The sequence below is a fragment of the Peromyscus maniculatus genome, chromosome 9 (assembly GCF_049852395.1).
Source record: "Peromyscus maniculatus bairdii isolate BWxNUB_F1_BW_parent chromosome 9, HU_Pman_BW_mat_3.1, whole genome shotgun sequence".
NCBI classification, from domain to species: Eukaryota; Metazoa; Chordata; class Mammalia; order Rodentia; family Cricetidae; genus Peromyscus; species Peromyscus maniculatus.
The window spans coordinates 67,568,983-67,589,651 of NC_134860.1; the positions used below are offsets into that span (position 1 = coordinate 67,568,983).

At 44.7% G+C, this 20,669-nt stretch overlaps 1 protein-coding gene across 6 annotated transcripts in view; it reads left to right on the forward strand.

Annotated features, from left to right (window-relative positions):
• The first annotated feature begins 262 nt into the window (after positions 1-262).
• Positions 263-20,669, forward strand: part of Loxl2 (lysyl oxidase like 2) — an 89,104-nt gene continuing 68,697 nt past the window's right edge. For 2 of the 6 annotated variants that reach the window (XM_076545272.1, XM_076545273.1), the window contains exon 1: positions 6,748-6,887. The gene's annotated coding sequence lies outside the window, so the exon portion shown is untranslated. Of the gene's footprint in view, positions 311-6,291; positions 6,422-6,629; positions 6,888-20,669 lie in introns of those variants that run through there. The other 4 variants (XM_042285080.2, XM_076545275.1, XM_016004951.3 and 1 more) reach the window with 4 other exon arrangements.

The following is a 20,669-nucleotide window of genomic DNA, read 5'->3' on the forward strand; positions in this document are numbered from 1 at the left end:
GGAGGAAAGGATCTATTTGGTGTATTCTTCCATATCACAGTCCGTCAACGAAGGAGGTCAGGGCAGGAGCTCAAAGCAGGACCATGGAGTCAGGAACTGAAGCAGGAACCAGAGTGGAATTATGCTCACTTTGCATGGCTTGCTCAGCCCGTTTTCTCATATAGTCCAGGGCCAGCTGCCCAGGGGTGGCACTGCCCAAATTGGCTGGGCCCTCCCACATCAACCATTAACCCCAATAAAACTCATTGGCTCACCAAGTTGGACTTTGGCTCAATCATTACTTTGTTTTGTTGTGGGTGTTCTATTTGGGGTAAGTAAGAGCATGGGTTTGTGTGTGTGTGTGTGTGGTGGTGGGGTCTCCTTAGGAAAACTTTCTCATAAACATTGAGGAGTCAAGGATTGGGTTTATAGAGGTGACAGAGAAAGGGGAAAGCGGAAAGGAAGGCCTCAGTTTGCAGGCCTTGGCTCCCGGGCTGTTTTCCCACCATGCTGCTACTGACAGATGAAACAAGCCTCTCTTCCCGCTGGGGAGCAGCTTTCTCCTTTGTAAAGGAAAGGTTTTGGATCCTGTGACCTCTAAGGTCTTTTGCTTCATGTCAGGGTCAGGGTTAGCAAGCCCTATACTCATGGGATTAAAGATCCAACGGTGGGGGGGGGGGAGTGGACATTGTTCAAAAAGACATAATAACATTCCTGGCTCTGGGGTTCACACTGGGGGCAGGTCAGAGTGAGTCACCGTAGGAAGACAGGAAAAATTAAGGGACCATGGGAAGCCACTCCTCAGAATCTGTACGGGAGTAAAACCTTACCGCAACTGATACAATCAAAATTGCCTACAAAAATAGTGCTTGCTTTAATAAAGACGTTGCCAACAAGGATGTTAAAAACAATAAACCGTGTTGATTTAGGGCTAGAACATTTGCAATGTTGAGTTTAACCACATTAGCCTTCCTCATATCCCTAATCTAAATAATGTAGCTCATGCAGCCACCTAACAGTTTCATTTTCAATGGAGATTTTTAAAAAGATTTATTTATCTAACTTTATGAGTATGAACATTTTGTTTGGGTATTGTATGCACCACATGCATACCCGATGCCCATGAAGACCCGAAGAGGGCATCGGATCCTTTGGAACTAGAGTTACCAATCATTATGAGCCACCATGTGGGTGTTAAGAATTGAACCTTGGTCCTCTGTAAGAGCAGCTGGTGCTCTAACCACTGATCCATCTCTCCAGCTCCAGGAAATTCTTTCAAATTAGCAAAATAAGCAAACCAGCTTACTTCGTTTTTAAATTTAATTTCAAAATTATGTTTAATTATGTGTATTGTATTGGTCTGTGTGGGTGTAGGCATGAGTCTACATGTTCCTGTGGAGGCCAGCAGCATTGGATTCCCCTGGAACCACAGTTCTGGAAGGTCATGGGCCACTTAACATGGGTGCTAGGAGCGAAACTTGGGTCCTCTGGAGGAGCAGCGAGTGCTCAAACTTGGTGGGGACAGCAGTGGTGGTGGGGTTAAGAGTGGCCCTGGCAGTGGCCCCTGCTGTGGGACAAGAAGCCGCTGCAATGGTTTGTTAGGTAAGTGGGAAAGTGATGATAAGTCTGTAGAACCGTCTAAGTGGACTGAACCAGCTATGAGAAAACTCTTGGGATGATTCCTCCCAAAGGGTGCTGCTAGAAAAGCATGAGCATGTGTGGAGTTTCGGTCTAACTGAAGGTGGCCTCAGTCATCGGTACTGTCTCTTCTTCCTTTGCCAGAGTGGCTGGGCTGCTCTGAGTCTTTTCTGCAGGCAGATGTTTTCTGTTTCTAGAACCTTAAGTGACAGGTGGGGTGGGAGTGTGGGGGGGGGTGAGAGTGGGGAGGTAGGTGGGAGCGGGGGAGGGGGAGCACCTCTTGCAAGTTTCGGTGTCCCCGGACTTGTGAAGTTTGTTTACTTCCTGAGTCTCAGGAGCTTCCCCACCTGTTACAGTTTCCTTTCTGTTACTTTGATAAAAAAAAAAATACCCTGACCAAAAGCGACTATCGAAAGCAAGGGGTCTTTCAGTCTATAGGATACATCCAACATTGGGGAGGGCAGGGCGGGAACTCAAATGAGCCCTTGAAGTAGAAACCACGGAGGAATCTGTTAGCAGCTGGTTCACTCACAGGCTCAAGCTTGGCCGGCTTTCTTATCCAGCTCAGCACTCCCTGCCTAGGGAATGGCACCCACAGTGGACAGGGCCCTCCTCCGCCAAGTAACACTCGAGACAGTAACCCATCATTGGTTATGAGTCCTGCAGTATACCATCCATGGTGAATGGAAGTTGCCTTCCATGATGGATTGCAGGGGACAGCAACAGTGTGATCAATAATAGCAATCATCCCCTAAGAGAGGCCTATGGTCTCCCCAGTCACCAGGTCAGGTACTAGGCTTACAGTACCAGACGTGAACTCCCTGCATGAACTCCTTGCTGTGGAGTCTCAAACCCAGTCAAAAAAGCTGCTGGTTGTTGTAGGCGGAGGTTTCTGCATTATCCCACGGCAGGTTGTAGCCATTATCGTCATGCTACTACTGTCCAAGCAGGGACAGCTTGCCTGGCATTTCAGTACTGCAACACACGAGATGCGTGCCTGAGCAGGATTGTGACGGACCGAGCATTCTTCCTGCAGCCGTCCACATAGACCTTGCATAGGACGCCATCAAAGTCAGCTCAATCTCTGCTTTATTTTCGCATGTCCTGTAACCAAAGTATATGGTGTCTTCATCACTAGGGTCTTTCTGTTTGGTTCTGGAACGCAACTGACGGTAGCGAAAATGCTTCATAGTGTATGGAGCCTTAGGAGCCTTCCTGGCCGGGTATAGCGGTAACCCACTTCTGGTACTGGGGTTTTTATCTAAGAGCTGTATAACCTCCAGAGTACCCCTTCCCTCTTGTGCAGTTAAGCTTGAGCCCTTTAGATGGTTTTCTGTTATTATTTAATCTTAATTACATGTTTGGATGTTTGTGTGTGGTATGCACATGTGGGTGAAGGTGCCGGAGGAGGTCAGAGGAATTCCCTAGAGCTGGAGTTACAGCTGTGGTTGTGAGCCGTGGGTGCTGAGAACCGAACTCTGGTCCTCCGAGAGGGCAGCGAGCACTCTTACCTGCTCAGCCCTCTCCAGTTCCCTTGCTGATTTAATAACTCATTGTTTTTTTCAATTAACCCCCTGCTAGTACGACTGTAAGGTAGGTGGAAGAACCATTGCACATTGTCTGTCTTCAGCCCAGCTCTGCACATCAGGGTGGGTGAAATGATTACCCAAGTCATTGTCAATTTAATGTGGGTCCCCATACTTAACACTCAGTTGGGTGAGACCCTTGATGGTGGCTTTCCCTGTTGCTCGCTTGCACAGACGTGCTTGTAAGAGGCCTCACAGGTGAGGGCACATTTGCATCCTTCACTGATAGGCATAGGCCCCTTATAGTCTGTTTGCCAGTCCCTTATGGGGCAAGTTGAATTATGTATGTGTCATTTTTGGATCTGTTGTCCCTACTAGAGTATTGGGGCACATGACTCTTTAGCCTGTCTTGCAAAGATCGTAGCTGGTTCAAACATCTCTTGATACTTTGTCCTGATCCCACATAGAACCCGTCTTTGTCAAGTTATACAGAAGACAGACAACTTGGGTAAGGTAGGGTATGGAAATCCACCAGTATCCTGGGAGTCCAAATATACCTGAAACTCTTTTACATTTACAGACACTGGCTATTGTAGAAGTCTTAAAGTAACCCAGTTAAGATTATATATATTATATATATGAATATATATATAATATATATATATATGATATATATGATATATCAGACCATAATGCTCCTGAGAACTTTATAGCTATGCCAGGCCCTTGCATCTTGTGTGGATATTCCCCATCCTCCTTCCTTTAGGTTGCACCTGCATGTCTTTTAGATGCTCCTTAAAAAATCTGTTTTCCTTAAACACTACGTCAAGCATCTACTCCTTTGGCGCCAGGGAAACAGGCTGAGAATGAGACCAGTAGAGGAGACACAGCATCAACCTGCTGAACTCTGAAGACCAAGTGTCAGTCACTCCTTGAACATTAGATGCTTTTTAAATTCTGTAAAGCACTCAGAAGTTAGCATTGTCAGGCCATCTATGTAATGAAACCATTTTACAGAGGTCAGGCAGGATAGCAGAACAAGGTCCTGGGCCATCATTCCATGACAAACAGGGAGACTGTGAAAGGAACCTTGGGACAGCACTCCAAGGCCCATTCTAAGTGAATGTGAACTGGTCTTGGAATGCTAAGGGACTTTTTGAAAAAGTGTGTTATCAAGGTCTCATCCAGCAGGAAAGAGCCCAGCATTTGTATCAGTTGTCTGGCATCCTCATCCTGGGGCATTTCCATGGGGCCTTGTACATTTCCTCCCTCTAGTGGTCTTGGTTGGATCAGCCCAAGCTGTTTGGTTCAGCTCTGGCCTGCCTGGCTGTACCCTACCCAGGGTCTGTTATGTTCTTGGCGTGAACTGCACCTGGAGTCATTCAGCCACACTGAGAAAGGCAGTCCTGCCTCCTGGGATGCTCCACTCTCAGTGGGCCAGCTTCAGTTGATGTCCCAACAACCACTGTAGGGGTGGTGCATCTACTCCTCAACTCATCCTTGGTTCTGTTGGTCCCTGTTTGGGCACCAAGTATTGTGCATCTCATATCTTCCCAGGAAAAGTCTCTCACATGACCCCCAGTGAAATGGAAAGCCACCACATACTTTAGTCAGGAGACATGGAGAACTCAAGTTGGTATTGACAATGAAATTTCCTCTCTGATGGCTTGGTTTCCTAGTATTGGAAGGTCTGTACAGGCTCCCTGGGGAGAAAAGTCAACAACAGTCTTATCCAGCTGTGAACCCTGAGAAATCCAATGACAAGGCCTGGCAAGATATGTCCATGGGTGGGTGTAATAGTGGTACAAATGTTATGAGGCTAACCAACTGCTTTCTGGTTGGATTTATGGCTCACTCCACAGGAGAAAACACATACCTGGTACTGTAAATAAAGCCAAGAATCCATGACTGGGGAGCTAGCTCATAGGCCCCAGAGGTGAACCTACTACTATCATTTTGCTATGACAAACTGCCCTTGACGTTCATCTCTCTCTACACGTAGATAGTACAGCTCTTAAGCCCCATAAGAGAAGCTTCTTTGTGCAGTGGGTTACAGTTAACCCAGAAACTCACAATTGGTGGCAGTGCAGAGAATAAACAGCTGTGGAGTGCTCAGCCATAAATGGGACATCTCTATCCCACCCCCTCCTCACCAAAGCTCAGGGAATATCTAAAAAGAGAGGGCGGCAAGATCCTGAGTCGGGGGTCAGGAGGGCTGGGTGAAGCAGTGTCTGCTGGACACCACAGGACCACTGTGGTAGCTGTGTTTGCTTTCACAAGGTCTGCATAAGACCGGGCCAGTCGACATTCCAGCATGGAGCAGGGAAGGGCTATTCAGCCCCTAACCCAGCTGAGGAGCTACTGAGAATGGATGGCTGCTGGGGGAGGGAATGTCAATTTTGGTTTAGGTTTGTTTGGTAGGTCAGCCAGGCTCCCATGGATGGCCCCACACCCACGCACAGATGGGCAGCACCAATGGGGGCTCATTGAGTCAAAATTTATTTTTCAAAGAGAAAATGAAGCTGGGGAGGTAGGGAATGGATCTGGGAGGAGTTAGGGAGAATTACGATCAAAATACATTGTATGTGTGCACGGACCTCTCAAAGAATTTTAAAATTTTCATTTTTTAAAAAAAGAAAAAAAATATGGAGATTTAGTAAGACTCCAAAAGTCGATTTCTGGCCTCCAACACACACACACACACACACACACTTTAGACTCAAGGGTGTTCATTAGGCACCTTTACCTCGGCTACATAATTATCCTGGGGCTCTCTAAATTGCATTGCTCAAAGGATGTCATTTACAAGATTTAAAAAATTAAGCGGAATTTAGCATTTAAGTAAAGTTGACAAATTAAAACTCTATGAGCTGGTTAGGGTACAGTCCTTATCTTGAAAGAATTTTCGTTTGTAAACAGAGTTACTAGGTGGTTTTGTGAGGGACGTTATTTAGATACAGGGCTCTACACCAGCTTGATTCATTTTTAGTTTGTTTTTAACCCCTTGCTTGTGGAACCTTTAAAAGACCTGCACTCTTCCCGTAGGCAATTTCAATTTTATCAGTTGTGATAACGTTTTAAACTCCAACGAGATTCCAGAGACTGGCTTCTTCTCCCGCCCTTGTCTCCATTTTTCTGCCTTGCTTCAGTGCACAGATGTGATCCTCGGGCTGCAAGGCGAGCGGTTTGGGTTTGCTATTCAGAATCGTCTACCAGAGAAGGGACGCGAAACCGGAGCGAGATGAATGAAAGTTCTGACTTCAACTTTTAGTTTTCAGGTAAGGGGCTGGATTCAGCGTAAGCCTTAATCCTGGTAAACCATACCCTGGGGAATTGAATGCGGGGCGGAGATGTTAGAGGGTGCAGAATCTTCTGGAGAAGAGTGCGCTGTCTGGAACGCGCGGTCCCCAGCGCTGCCAGACCCAACCCATGCAGATCCACCTCCCTCCCTCCGCTGCACTCCCCCCCCCCCCGCCCCCCGTCCCGGGATAAGCCGAGGAAGTTCAACAAAGGGTGGAGGCCGGGCTAAACTGGAGGCCGCCTTCGGGGCGAACGAGGGTCGGGGGAGGGGTTTGCGTCGAGTTTCTCTTTAAAAGCCCCGGGGGCGAAAGCCTGCCCAGAACTGTAGCCCGCTCCAGCCCGCGCTTCGCCTCGCTTCTCAGAGGGTCCTCGGCGATCGGCATGGAGAGGGGCCACTGCTGAGAGCCCAGTCCCAGCCTGGCCACCACGGAGCCCTACTGCCAAGTAAGAGCGCTGACCCTGGTCACCCCCTTTCTCTCGCTGTCCGAAGGCTAATGGGAGCACGCAGGCTCCATCCCCTCTTTTCCTCCTCCCATGGGCCAGCTCCGGCCAGGAATGCAGGAGGACGTGCGGGCTGACAGGTCCCCCTCTTCCCCGCCCAATGCCAGCAGCCCTGCCTAGTCCCACCTTGGGAGGGTCCCCGAAGGCGGTCAATTTACCCCAGGAACTGGGTGCTTGCTCCTGGGGACCCTGGGCGCTCCCGGATAGAGCGTGGGGCCTTGGGGCGCACACTGGATGTCTTTGAGGGTGCCGAGTTGGGAAGGGGCGTCTGGAAGTTGGGCCGGTGGCCAGAGTTCTGGCTTTTGATATAAGGAGCTCGTGGCGGGGAGGGGGCAGGGAAGACTCTAAAGTGTGACTGTGAGTGTGGTTTTGGGCATCATGGGGTCTAGTGCCCAGCAGCTGTAGAGCGCACAGCTTGCAATTGTGTTTTTTACCCAGCCTGCTAGAAAGACTCGAGAGAGAAATTAATGAACACAGTGGGAGAAAGGTCCCCGCTTCATTCCCAAGTCGTCCTGGGAACCTCACACCACCGTTATCCAGGAGAGAGACTGAGCAGTAGGAAAAAACCTGCACCACAAACACGCAGACCTTTAGATCCCTCTGTCCTACCCGGACTCTGGGACTCTGTTCATTACTGGTGTCCTCGCTCTGCCCCTTCCCCAAGTCTTGGAGCCATAGGGTGTGGTGGCCTGGCTAAAGTGACTCTGTTCAACCCCGATAGAAATGACTGAAGGAAGCAGACATTCCTTTCTCTCCATCACTCCCTGTCCTGCCGCGACAAAGAATACTGAAAATCTCCCAATCAACCAACCACAACAAAACAGACTGCAGGGGTGCAGTGCGTGGCGCAGGGGACTGAGTTATTTCATGTGGTTAGGAAACCGCAAGTTCAGATGAGAGATGCACGATGCCAGACACGCCCAAATTGGTTTTATCTCCTAAGTCCTTGGTGTTGAAAAGATGCGCAAATCAGCTCAGTGGATACTTTCCCCTTCCACATTGAAGTGCTTAAGTTCGACAGTTCTGGTTTAGTGTTGAGGACTCGAACCTCTGTCTCTTAGCTGGAGCCCTCCCTTACATCACCACTTGCTGTGTGTCAGCCCATTTGTCATCTTTGGAGAATTAGTAATGTGCGGTGGTGTCTTGTGTACTTAATTGGCCAGGGACTGGCTTGAGGGAGGATGCATTCACTTCCTGGGTCACTTCACACATAAGAGCCGGATTCACTGGACTGCTCTTACCTTGGAGAAAAGGATGACTTCTTTCTAGCCTTTCCCTCATCCTACTCTTTAGTCCTTGGGACATCTGGTAAACCCATGACAAAAATGTGTGAAGCCCAGGAGCCCCTGTGACCTTTGTGTGAAAAAGTAAAACCACTTACACATTAAGTAGCAACACAGAGAATAAAATTCAGTTCTAAGGACGAAACCCACGCTGGAGCCTGACAGTCTGAAGTTTTCCTGAATATTCTCCTAGGGCAGTTCCATTTATCTTTTTTTCTTTTCAGCTGGGAGCCTCTCCTGGCCTCAAAGGAAGAGCTTTGTGAGGGAAACAGATTTTTCTGGGCTGTGGATGTAATCATCAGAAAGCTGACTAATGCCCTAGAAAATTCTACATTGTTTACTTAAGTTGTTTTATGCCGAAGATGTTCAAATATGCACTTGAAAGACTTATGAATAGTTACGTTCTTTTCATTAGTCCCAACATTTTGTCCCACTTACATTATGTCTCTTTTTTCTTTTCTCAGTTTTTTAAAGCAAGACTTGACATCATATGATTTTATCCATATATATGTACATATATATCTCTCCATATATCAACACAGTCCTGAAAATGTTAGATCACTATGATGCTATTATTACACTTAAGAAAGTGAACAAAGATTCTTTACTATCACCCATTACTCAGTCTGTATTATATTTCCCTGTTAACTTTCTTCTAATGTCTTTCTGGAGTTGAACTGCATCCCGTTGCTTTGTATAATGTATTGTGTTCCTATTGTATGGCATTGCTTTCAAGCTGCTTTTCTATCTACTCTTTACAAAGTCCCACTAAAGACTGAGATGGGTAGTGTTTAATTCATTTTACCCTTAAGGAAACTTGGAAATGCAGACATTGTCCTTGCAATGTAGCTAGTTGCTGGGTGATTCCTTGGATAAAGGTGAACAATCTTCTAGAATATCAGCGTAGAGTGCCAGCAGCTCCCTTGGCCCCTTGGCCTGCTGCACCTGGAGCTTATCACTTTCTGTCAGAAGACCCTTTGTAATTAATCATTTGGAGCTTGAGATAATGAGCTACCAAGTCAGGAAGGCCAGGTTTGCTATAGGAAAGTGGTGTTCTTCTCCGGGTTGAAGACACATGCCTTGTCCAACTAGGCAGCACGGTCTTTGCCCTTCTTCTCTGGCTTCTTGGTCTAAAAGTAGGATGAAGGAAATGACCGTGTCTGGTTTCTAGAAAAACAAAGGCCTCAGAGGAGGATCTGGGAGAGGACAATCACTGCTCTTTGAGCATCACCTGGGTGTTTTGGCTGCTGGCATCTTTCATACCAATGTCCCTAACTCCTATGACAGAAAAAGTCCTCACTAAAGTCTCAAGTTTCCAGACATCTTAGTTTATTTTGCTTTTGTCTAGTGAGAGTTGGTAGCACCAGAGTGTTTTGGTATTCAGATTTTCATCACTTATGTTTATTTGCTTTTTAAATGCAGTGTTAAGTCATTTTACACCTTATTAACGATCATAGGTTGGGATCCTCCTTCCTCGGCAAGCAGTGTGGGAAAAAAGAACTTCTTGTTTCTGGTACTCTACATTCCTAACCCCAGCAGGACTTTTTGAAAAAGCATCGGGTAGTCTTAGCACTCTCATCCAAATCAATTGACTGTAGATGAGCAAGTGTATTCAGGGATTCTCAATTCTGTGCTATTGATCTATGTCTGTCTTTAAGCCACCCCCATCTTGGCTGTTAGTATGTTTGAAACCGAGAGCGTGCGTGTGTCTTCTAACTTTGTTCTCTTCAGAGTTGTCTGGATGACTTGGGATCTCTTACAATTCCATATGTAGTTTAGGATTGGCTGACTGTCAGTGTCCACAAAGACGTCAGCTAAGATCAGGACTGTTGGATGGATAGGTCAGCATGGGGAGTAATCTCGTTGTTAAAAAGGAAGTCTTCTAGTCCATGAACATGGGATGCTCTGCCATTTGTAGAGATGCTTGTTAATCTCTTTCACCAATACCTTGTATCTTCAGGGCAGAACGTCTGTGCTTGTTTTGTTGATTTATTTCTAGTATTTTATTAATAGTATGGATGCTATTGGAAATGGGGTTACTTTTTAGTTTACTCATTAAAAGCAGGTAGAAGGGGCTGGAGAGAAGACTCAGCAGTTAGGGCCTTTGTACTGTTCTTATAGAGGACAAGAGCTTGGTTCTTAGTACTCACATAAGGCGGTTCACAAATGCCTATAATGCTCCTATACCTCCAGGGGATCTGAAGCCCTCCTTTGGCTTTCACGGGGACACACAATTATAAATAAATAAGTAAGTAAGTAAATAAATAAATAGTATATAGAAATATCATTATTTTGGATATTGATCTTGCATGACCCTGATGAATTCATTCACTGATTCTAATAATTTTAGTAAACTTCTTAGGAATTAAAAAGTATTATATTTTATTTATGTGTGGGCATGCACATGCCTCTACACACACGTGAAAATCAGAGGACAACTTTCAAGAGTCAGTTCTCTTCTTCACCATGTGGGTTCTGGGGATTGAAACTAAAGTCACAAACCTTGTTGAAGGCAAATGCTTTCGCCTCCTGAGCCATCCATCTTGCTGGCCTGGTTCCTCGGTATGTTTAAAAGTGTGCATGGGTGAGTACATCCTTAAATAGGAACATGGTGTTCATGAGGTGGGTGTGTGGTCTTCTAGAGAATGGCAAGTCCAGAGGCAGATAAATGTGAAAGCAGGTAGGAACAGATGTGTGCAAATCCCTATGGCCAGAGAGTTCTGGGAAGCAAGCAGATGCTAGTTCTTGTGGTGCTAAAGAGGACAGAGGCTTGCTAAAGCTGGCACTGGGAGCCAGGCTGTGACTACAGATACAGGAGGGCTATTAGAATCCGTCTTAGGAGAAGACTTTCGATGTTGATCAGCAGCAGTGGTAGCTGAGAAAGTCCGTTCTGCTCGGTACAAATGCGAACTTTCAGACCTTTGGGTACAGGCCACTAGCCTGTAGATGCCATTATCCCGAGTGAGCACTGGAGTCTTGGTACCAGCTGGCTTTGTGCAACCGAGCCCAGCCAGCTTCGCTGATGTGGCATTTGGTGCCTGTTGCTGATGCTCTCTGGGCTCTCTCATGGGAGCCAAGGCTGCCATGGACAGCACAACCCCCAGGTCTGAGGCTTTTAACCAGTTTCAGCATGGCACTCCTACTCTGGCATATCCAGTCACTTCCGGAAGAGCTGGAGATGTGGCTGTGGTCTCTGCCTGTGAGTCCGGTTACTGGTCCCTTCTGGATTTGGCTGTCACGGAAAGAACACAAGACTGAAACAATGGACTGTTGGACCAAGTTGTGCCTCTAGGACCCTCAGACAAGGGCTTGGTCTGGCAGCTCCTGGGAGATGTGCAAAGTGTACAAAACCAAGGCTGAGTCTCAGTTTGACGGTCAGGCCTTCTCTTAGATAAAGAGTCTGGGGAAGAATTCACTTAGGGAATGAGCCAATGGACTGTCTCCCTCACCACTTCTGATGGGTCATCTCAGAAAGAAAAAAATGACTGTGTACTCCCCACACTAGGACACCCACCATCTCCCCTCCATAACTGTGTGACCACCTAGACTGACCCTGAGCACTCCACCCTGAGTGATTAGCATGAAGTCTACAGTCAGTTTCATCCCTGGGGATGCCAGGCTTGTTGGGAATGACTGGATTGCTTCCCAAGTCTGCATATCATCCTGGCCTCCAGTCTCATCTCTCCCTGCCTACTTTTTTATTAACTTCCATCTCCTTCCAAGAGGCATGGAAAGTCAGACCAATCTGATTAGTCCCAAGATGTTAGTTCTAAGATACAGTGTGTCTGAAAGTGTGTGTGTGTGTGTGTGTGTGTGTGTGTGTGTGTGTGTGTGTGAAGGATGGTTAAAATCTGCTTTCTTTATGACATATTAATAGTGGTAGGCCATATGAACAATAAGACCTCTATGATCCCATGTGTAAGCTAATGAAACTATGTAAAAAGTTCGGCATGGTATTGTGCTGACAGAGACAGGTGGATGTCTGGGGCTCATTGGCCAGTCAGTTTAGGCTACTTAAAAAGCTTCAGGCCAGTGAGAAACTGTATCTCAAAAACCAATATGGATGGAGCCTTGAGAAACAACACCAAAGTTGATGTCTGACATCAACATGCATATGTACATATGCTCTGTCACACATACGTGCCCCCATACACACAAACACAAATTTAACTTTAAAAATATAATACAGATGGAGTGGTAGATAGATAGAGTGATGCTCCTCCTGGATTTTGCCCAGATTGTTCCCAATTTGAGATTATATTAGTCATCACCGTTTGAGCATTGGCTATGAGCCAGTCACTACTCTGGATGCTTTGAACCTTTTATGTCACCCCAAGGATCCTATCACTCTTCTCTATTTGGAGAATCTGGGGCTATTCTTAGATACCAACATCCTGTTCTTCTTGGTATTATCTTGTATCCAAGCCATGCTTCCCTTTTCCTTGAGTGATGGAGGTTGGCTATTTGAACCCAGTGTGCATCCTTGCCTTGTGAGTTTCTGTATGGCCTTTGAATCTGACTGTGAGTGTCCCTGCCCCTTCACTGTGGGGAACATGCTGGAGAGATGAGTGTGTCACTTCACTATTATGTGTGTGTTATACATGTATGTACACATACGTGCAGGTGTGCTCACCAATGCAAGGGCATGGGGAAGCCAGAAGTTGACGTTGGAATGCCGTCCTCAATTGCTTCTATACCTTATTTTTTCTTCTGATAGTTTATCTTATTGATCCTGTAGTTCACAATGTCAGCCAGGCTGGCTGAGCACAGAGCCCTGGGCTTCTGCCCCAAGTGCCAGGGTCACAGACAGAGGCTGCTGTGCCCGTGGGCACCAATGATCTCAAGTCTGATCCTCATGTTTACATAACAAGCATTTGACCCACTGAGCCGTCTGCCTGGTCCCTCCATGTTAATAATGGTTGGTAGGAGGTTTTACCCTTTCATCCAATCCGAGAGTTTCCAGTAAGTACATTTGAAAGTGTTTGAAATTGTTCCTTCAACCTCCCCCGGGAACAAACCCTGGTCAAAGTAAGAGACCACCTCAAGCCAGAGGTGGACTGTGGGGAACCCTGACTGGTCACAACAAATTAGGCCAACAAAGCCCTCATTTTGAAGGCTGAAAAATATTCAGCTTTGTATAGCTACTTTCTCACCACCTCACTGAGCCCTGAGCATTCCATTTGTATAACCAGAAATAGACAGGACTGAGGTGGAATTCAGGGCCAGGGGCAAAATGAATCAGGCCCAGACCAGTCTGGTGTCTAAAAGTCTCCATCTGTGTCTGAGGCAGTCACAAGGGCTTCCCTCATGTTCCAAGTATACCTCGCCCAAAAAACAGCCAGAAACAGCCCCAGACCACCACTCGGAAATGCAGTCTTGGCCCTGAGTCAAGACCATTCATCTCTCCTGTTGGCTTCAGCAGGAATCCCTGTCCAGTGAAGGAGACAACCCTCACCTCAGCCCCTGATCCAAAATCTGAATCTCTAGAGATGTCAAATAGAATATTCTGGTTGGTGACAGTTCTGCTGAGCTCTGACCCTGTTGTTCATGGACCATGCTGCTCTCCTGTGATCTGGGTCCAGTTCTCAGCAACCATGTCAGCTCACAACTGTCTGTAACTCCAATTCTAAGGGATCCAAAGCCCTCTTCTGACCTCTGTGGGTGCCAGACACACACATGGTGCACAGACACACATGCAGGAAAAACACCTATGTACATAAAATTTAAAAAAATTAAAAATCTTTTTAAAAAAAATTAGTAAAGGTGTGTTGTGAGGAATGAGTAATCTGACCAGAAGGCAAGTCACATACAATCACATAGAATAACACACAGTCACATATAGTCACACACAATCACATAGAATCACACACAGTCACATAGAGTCACATTTAGTCACACACAATCACATAGAATCACACACAGTCCCATACAGTCACACAGAGTCACACAGTCACACAGAGTCACATATAGTGGGGACCTACAGAAATCTCTTTTAGGAAGACTCTAAGTGGGGTCAGGGACAGATATGAGGGTCAGACAAAGACCAGATTCCACAAGAACAGTTTGAAAAGCTAAAAAGTACAATGGCCAGATGAGATGCAGTGTATGATTTTATGTGATGTGTTTCCCCTCATCTGTGCATGGCTGGGAATTAATAGTGCTATACCCAAAACAGTAGCTGATGCTGCCTAGGCTTTGAGGGAGAAGTGCACTCTGGGAGGGGAGCTATGGCCCAGAGCAGTCATTTTGCAAGGGGGACTGGATTTGTCCACACCCAAATCAGGCACAGATGGCAGTGTCCCGACGCAGGGTACCACTAGTTCCATATTTTCCACATAGCTCTTGTGAGAGTCCTAGTTTGTATCTGTATACATTTCCTTGTTTTATAATAAAGTTTAATGAAACCTAAGCAGATCCTGGATAGAGGTTGGTTTTTTTTTTTTTTTTTTTTTTTTTTACTGTGTTCCATAACCAGAGATTTAAGGTACTTATTTCCTGGTGTGCCTCATCATCCTAGTTAGTAATAAAGTATGGGAACAGACATAAAGGGCAGCCTTGAGGAGCCATCATGAATTTACAGAGGATCAGCTGGAGAGATAGCTCAGTGTTAAAAATAGTAAAATTACTTCTTTATTAACTATTTATTCCCTTTATTAATATATAGTACCCTTCTTTTTCTCTTCTGAGTAATTTTGTGTCTACTTTGTCCAATTTATTTATTTATTTATTTATTATTTGGTTTCTGTTTTCTATCCTTTGACTCACTTTATGGGCATCTTTACCAATGGGGTCTTTCTTTTCTTTTCTTTTTTCTTTCTTTCTTTTCTTTTCTTTTTTTTTTTTTTTTTTTTGGTTTCTCGAGACAGGGTTTCTCTGTGTAGTTTTGGTGCCTGTCCTAAATCTCACTCTGTAGACCGGACTGGCCTTGAACTCACAGAGATCCGCTTGGCTATGCCTCCCAAGTGCTGGGATTAAACGTGTACGCCACCACCGCCTGGCTAGGGGTGTATTTCTTGAAGCCTATAGACAGTTGGATCCGGCCCACCTGGCCCCACACACAGGGAAGTGTATCATATTGCTTTCTAACTTTAGCTCAGCTGACAGGTCAGGGTGTATGGAGAAAAAACATGGTGGAAGGGCAGCCTTGGAGAGTAGAACATGCACACGAAATCCTACTCAGACGAAGCCCAGGCCAGAGTCCTCAAGACACATTGTCAAAAGGAAGTCATTAAGAAAGCTGTCACACAAAAGCATAAAAGATACCCACCCCAATAGACACACAGTTCTTAACCTAGAAATAATAAAAGAAAAATTAAAAAAAAAAAGATACCTCTAATGTTTACAACTCTTTAGTAACTGATTCCAAAGATATCAAAGAGGATGAAACGTGGAACAATGAATTCAGAAGTGCTCAGTGCACTGAGAGATGATGTGATTAGCGGTTGGTGACTTGAGAAGGCGCTGTAGGTCTGAAGAAGACATTTGACCATCTGCATAGTCAAGACAGGAGGTGAAAAAAGAATTAAGCAGGAAGTCAGGAACGAGGAGCTAAAGAGTCAGAAAAGTCAGTTGATGCTTCAGGAACAGACGATCAGAAAGAAGGAAAAAATAAGAGCTTGAAGACAAGACCTTAAAGAAGTTAGTAACAGATGGAAATAATGAAAAAACAAGAGACCATGTGAGAGCTTTGGGGTACCCTTAAAAGATCAAATATTTGGCTTTCTGGTATATACTGAAGGAGAGCTACAGGATGAGGGCATAGAAAACCTATTCCATAAAAGAGAAAGCAGAGAAATGTCTAAATCTTGGTGAAAACTTGAGCACCTAAGTGCAGGAAACATTTAAACCCTGTATTACTTGGCTGTGACAAAATATAGATATATCATCAAAAGTATAAAACAAAGAAAGAGTTTTTTTTACAATATACACAACAGAAATGCCAAGTAACAGAGAAAGGCAAACTTACCAGACTAACAGATTCTCAGAAGCAACCCTGAATACCAAGAGGCCATGGAATGAGATATTCAGGCGCTGAAAGACAATAACTACCAAGAATATTATACCCAGCAAGGCTATCCCTCACAGTCAAAGGAGAAGTAAAGATCTATGTCAAGACTAGACTAAAGGCACCCATAGCTAAGCTAGTAGACCACAATTATAGAAGATGATAGAAAGAATCCTATACCAAAAAGAGAAAAATGTAACAAACACCATAATTAGAAAATATGTTTAAGTTCCATTAAAAAAATAAACGTGCCAGTGAGAAGTAGGAAAGACTCGAGTATTACCAATGGAATAAACCCTCAAATCTGCAAAATAAAAAAAGAGAGAAATGAGCAAAATAGATCAAAACTACTAAAGGAAAAAAATCAATAAAATGTAAGGGCCAAGTATATAGGTGTACATAGGTTTCACTAGTAACCCTGGATGTAAATAGTCTTAATTCTCTAATTAAAACACAGGTGAGCTGATTTAAAAAAGAAGACCCAGTAAGATAATATAATAAACATCCTTAGACTATGAGGACACAAACAGAATGGATGGATGAAAAATGGCAACCCAAGCAAACAAATTCCAGAAGCAAGAGTAGACTAAACAGACATAAAGACAAAACAGCTTAGGTGAAGAGGGCTCCTATGTATTGAGCAAAGGAACCTTTTTTTTTTTTTTTTTTTTTTTTGTTTTGTTTTGTTTTGTTTTTCGAGACAGGGTTTCTCTGTGTAGCTTTGCGCCTTTCCTGGGACTCACTTGATAGCCCAGACTGGCCTCGAACTCACAGAGATCCGCCTGCCTCTGCCTCCCAAGTGCTGGGATTAAAGGCATGCGCCACCACTGCCCAGCCTCAAAGGAACCTTTGGTCAAGAAAAATACAGCAATAAATTTATATGTGCCAAGCATTGGAGCACCTAGTCTTTCAAACAAATACTACTAGACATCTAAGGGAGATGTAGGCACTATATTAATATAATAGTAGATGGCTTTAATACCAACAGTAGCTCTATGCAGAACTAGAAAACAAAAACAAAATTTCCTGTGACCTCCACAGCTTGATCTTAGAAACTCAACTAGGGTGATAAGAAAATAAAGAAAACAGACACACAGACACAGACACATGTACGGAAAAGCCAGGACCAGGTGGGCTCTGCTCACTCTGATGGCACAGCACCAACTACTTCAACAGCCAGAACCAGGAGCAACTAGCTGCATAAGAATGAGGACCTGAGCCATGTGAAGAAGGGTGTGATGGCATGTGCCTGTAACCCCAATGTTTGGCAGGTGGCTATAGGTAGATCATAGGGCTTCATCAAAACAGTAAGTTCTAAGTTCAATGAGATTCCCTGTCTAAAAGTGTAAGGTGGAAGTTGAACTCTGGCTTCCATATACATATGCATGGACAAGTTCGGATACACACACTACTAAATAGTTTCTACAGTAACTAATAACAGTAAAGGGGAAAAGAGGGTAGCCACATGTAAGAGACTGAACCTAGGTCCTTATCTTACCCGGCAACCCCCCTACTCCCAAATCAAAGTGGAGAGTTTTGTAAGACTTAAACACTTACATTTACTATTAGAGAAAAACACAAGGGAAATGCTTCAGGAAACACACAAGGATTTCCTGGATAAGACTCCACAAGTACAAGGCAAGAAGCAGGCAGGAATTGGTGGCTGGAATTACGTCAAGTTTGAAAGGCCCTGCACAGCAGGCAAACAACGGAGTGAAGGAGCAGCCTAAAGAATGAGGTGGACTTTGCCTTCCATTCATCTCACTATTAATATCCTCTAAATACAGAGAGAACCCAAAAGGTTAAAACAAGTAGTCCAAAGAATGTCAGAATAGATCCTTACAAACAGGAAATAAAAATGGTTTTTTTTTTGGGGGGGGCTCATTTTGTCACTCACTAAGTACACACAAATAAAAACTGCGGTGACATTCTAGCTCACCTGAGAATATATATATATATATATATATATATATATATATATATATATATATATTATCTGAGAGAAGACTTTCAAATGAGGGGTTATCCAGGTCAGATCTATCCCTGGGCACATCTGGCTGGAGGTTGGGGTTGTCTTGATTGTTAATCATTGTAGGAGGGCCCAGCCCACTGTGGGTGGCACCATTCCCTAGGCTGGTGATCTTGGGCTGTATAAGAAAGCAGTTTCTTCTTTAAGATCCTGCTTGGGTTCTTGTCATGACTTCCCTCTAAGATGGACTGTAACCTGTAAATTGAAATAAGCCTTTTCTTCTGCTAAGATGCTTGGGGTGGGAGTGTTGACTTTTTCATCAATATTGCTGATTTTCTCCTGTTTCTAACTTTCCTGCTAAATCTTGAGTTAAAGTCATCTGTTTGTATCCTCTTCCAGGTCATTGATCATTTTTACCAGAAAACTTTTCAAATATTGATCTGGCATTTTACCTATTCCAGTGTCTTTGGGTTCAGAAGTTGAGTTAGGTTCTTTTGAAGGAGCCATGTTGTGTTCGTTTCTATGTGGCGATTTGTATGTTTATTGGTTGGATCTCTCTCTCTCTCTCTCTCTCTCTCTCTCTCTCTCTCTCTCTCTCTCTCTCTCTCTCTCTCTCTTTGTTGTTTTGTCTTGTCTTTTTGTTTTCCAAGGTAGGGAAGAATATTCTTTTTGGGCAGCCTAGTGGTGAGGGCTTCATCCCTGGCACCAAACACTTTTGGAAGGAGTTTCATTTCTTTTCACTCTGCTGGGGAACCATGAAGATGGAGCACACAGTGCCATCTTTTTCCTGCTCTTTTCCAGAATCCCTGCTCTTCGACTTCCTCCATGGGTTTCAGATGATAGATCTTCCTGTAGATGTAACCAACCGTCTTATTAAATAAGAAACACAGAAACAATGTAAAAGAGAAAGCCGAGAGGTCAGAGCTCAGAGCTAAAATCTCACCCTTCCGCCTGCGGTGTCCCAGCTTCCCGAAAGAGGGCTATATCCTGTCTGTACGTCTTTTTTATAGTATTATTGTTCTGCCTTCTCATTGGTTGTAAACCCAAACACGTGACTGCCTCGTCACTGTCTGTATGTACAGCCCCCTAGGTCTTAAAGGCATGTGTCTCCAATGCTGGCTGTATCCCTGAACACACAGAGATCTATGGGATTAAAGGCGTGTGCCACCACCGCCACACTCTGTCTATGGCTCTAATAGCTCTGACCCCCAGGCAACTTTATTAACATACAATCAAAATCACATTTCAGTACAATTAGAATACCACCATATCTTCCTCTATTTCTCTCTTGGGAATCAAGTTCATTTTTCTTTATTTCAATGCACTGACTCTCGCAGCCCCTTGTCTACCACCTTACCCAGATTCCCCTCATGAGGGATTTTCAATCCTACTATCTGTACATTGTCAATCCTGCAATCAAATCAGGGACTCTGGTATATACCAGAAGGTTCCTGGGGTGCCAGATAAAGTGCTGTTGTTTGGACAATTGAAGTAGCACGGTTCATAGACATCCAAGAAATGGGAGCACATTGACGATCTAGAGCCCCCTTCACCCTCTGATCTCATCCTTCCCTCAACTCTCCTAGAGCAGAAGGCCTTGGCTGACATAGCCTTACTTCAAAGTCTTCTTTAAGATCCTGCTTGGGTTCTTGTCATGACTTCCCTCTAAGATGGACTGTAACCTGTAAATTGAAATAAGCCTTTTCTTCTGCTAAGATGCTTGGGGTGGGAGTGTTGACTCTGTAGTCCTTTGTCTCATTGCTTTTGGCACAGTTTAGTGCCTTAGCTTATAAAGCCCAGACGATTGAGCTTCTACAATATAATACAGTCTATAAATGAGAATTTCTGGTTTTTAAACAGTGGTTTATAAAAGCTGGATCAGGAAGGACCTGCCTAGGTTCATCTCAATCCACACTCGGCAAAATCAAAATTCAAAATTAAACCCAGCCCTCTGAAGTTCATAGCTGAGCATCAACCCACACTGTCATTGGTGCTTAAACAGCTTGACCGGGAACAGGTGTTTAACACCAGCCTGAACCAAGATACCAACTATTCATATTTGACCACCAACGGTGGGCCAGAGATTCAAGAAACTTTCTCCTTGATTCTTTTTACAAAAAAAAAAAAAAAAAAACAACTCATGAACTAGGTGTTTCTCATTTTCATGTAAAGATTGTTTTTAAGAATGTATTCTTGGCCAGGCAGTGGTGGCACACACCTTTAATCCCAGCACTCAGGAGGCAGAGCCAGGCAGATGTCTGTGAGTTCGAGGCCAGCCCTGTCTACAGAGTGAGATCCAGGACAGGCACCAAAACTACACAGAGAAGTCCTGTCTTGAGAAACCGGAAAAAAAGAATGCATCCTTTTACGTCTACAGGATTATTAAGACTAGAAAACCTAAGTAGAACTGGTGTTCCTCATGCTAATGAGCAGTGGACATGGAATTTGAACCCAGTCCCAAGTGGTCC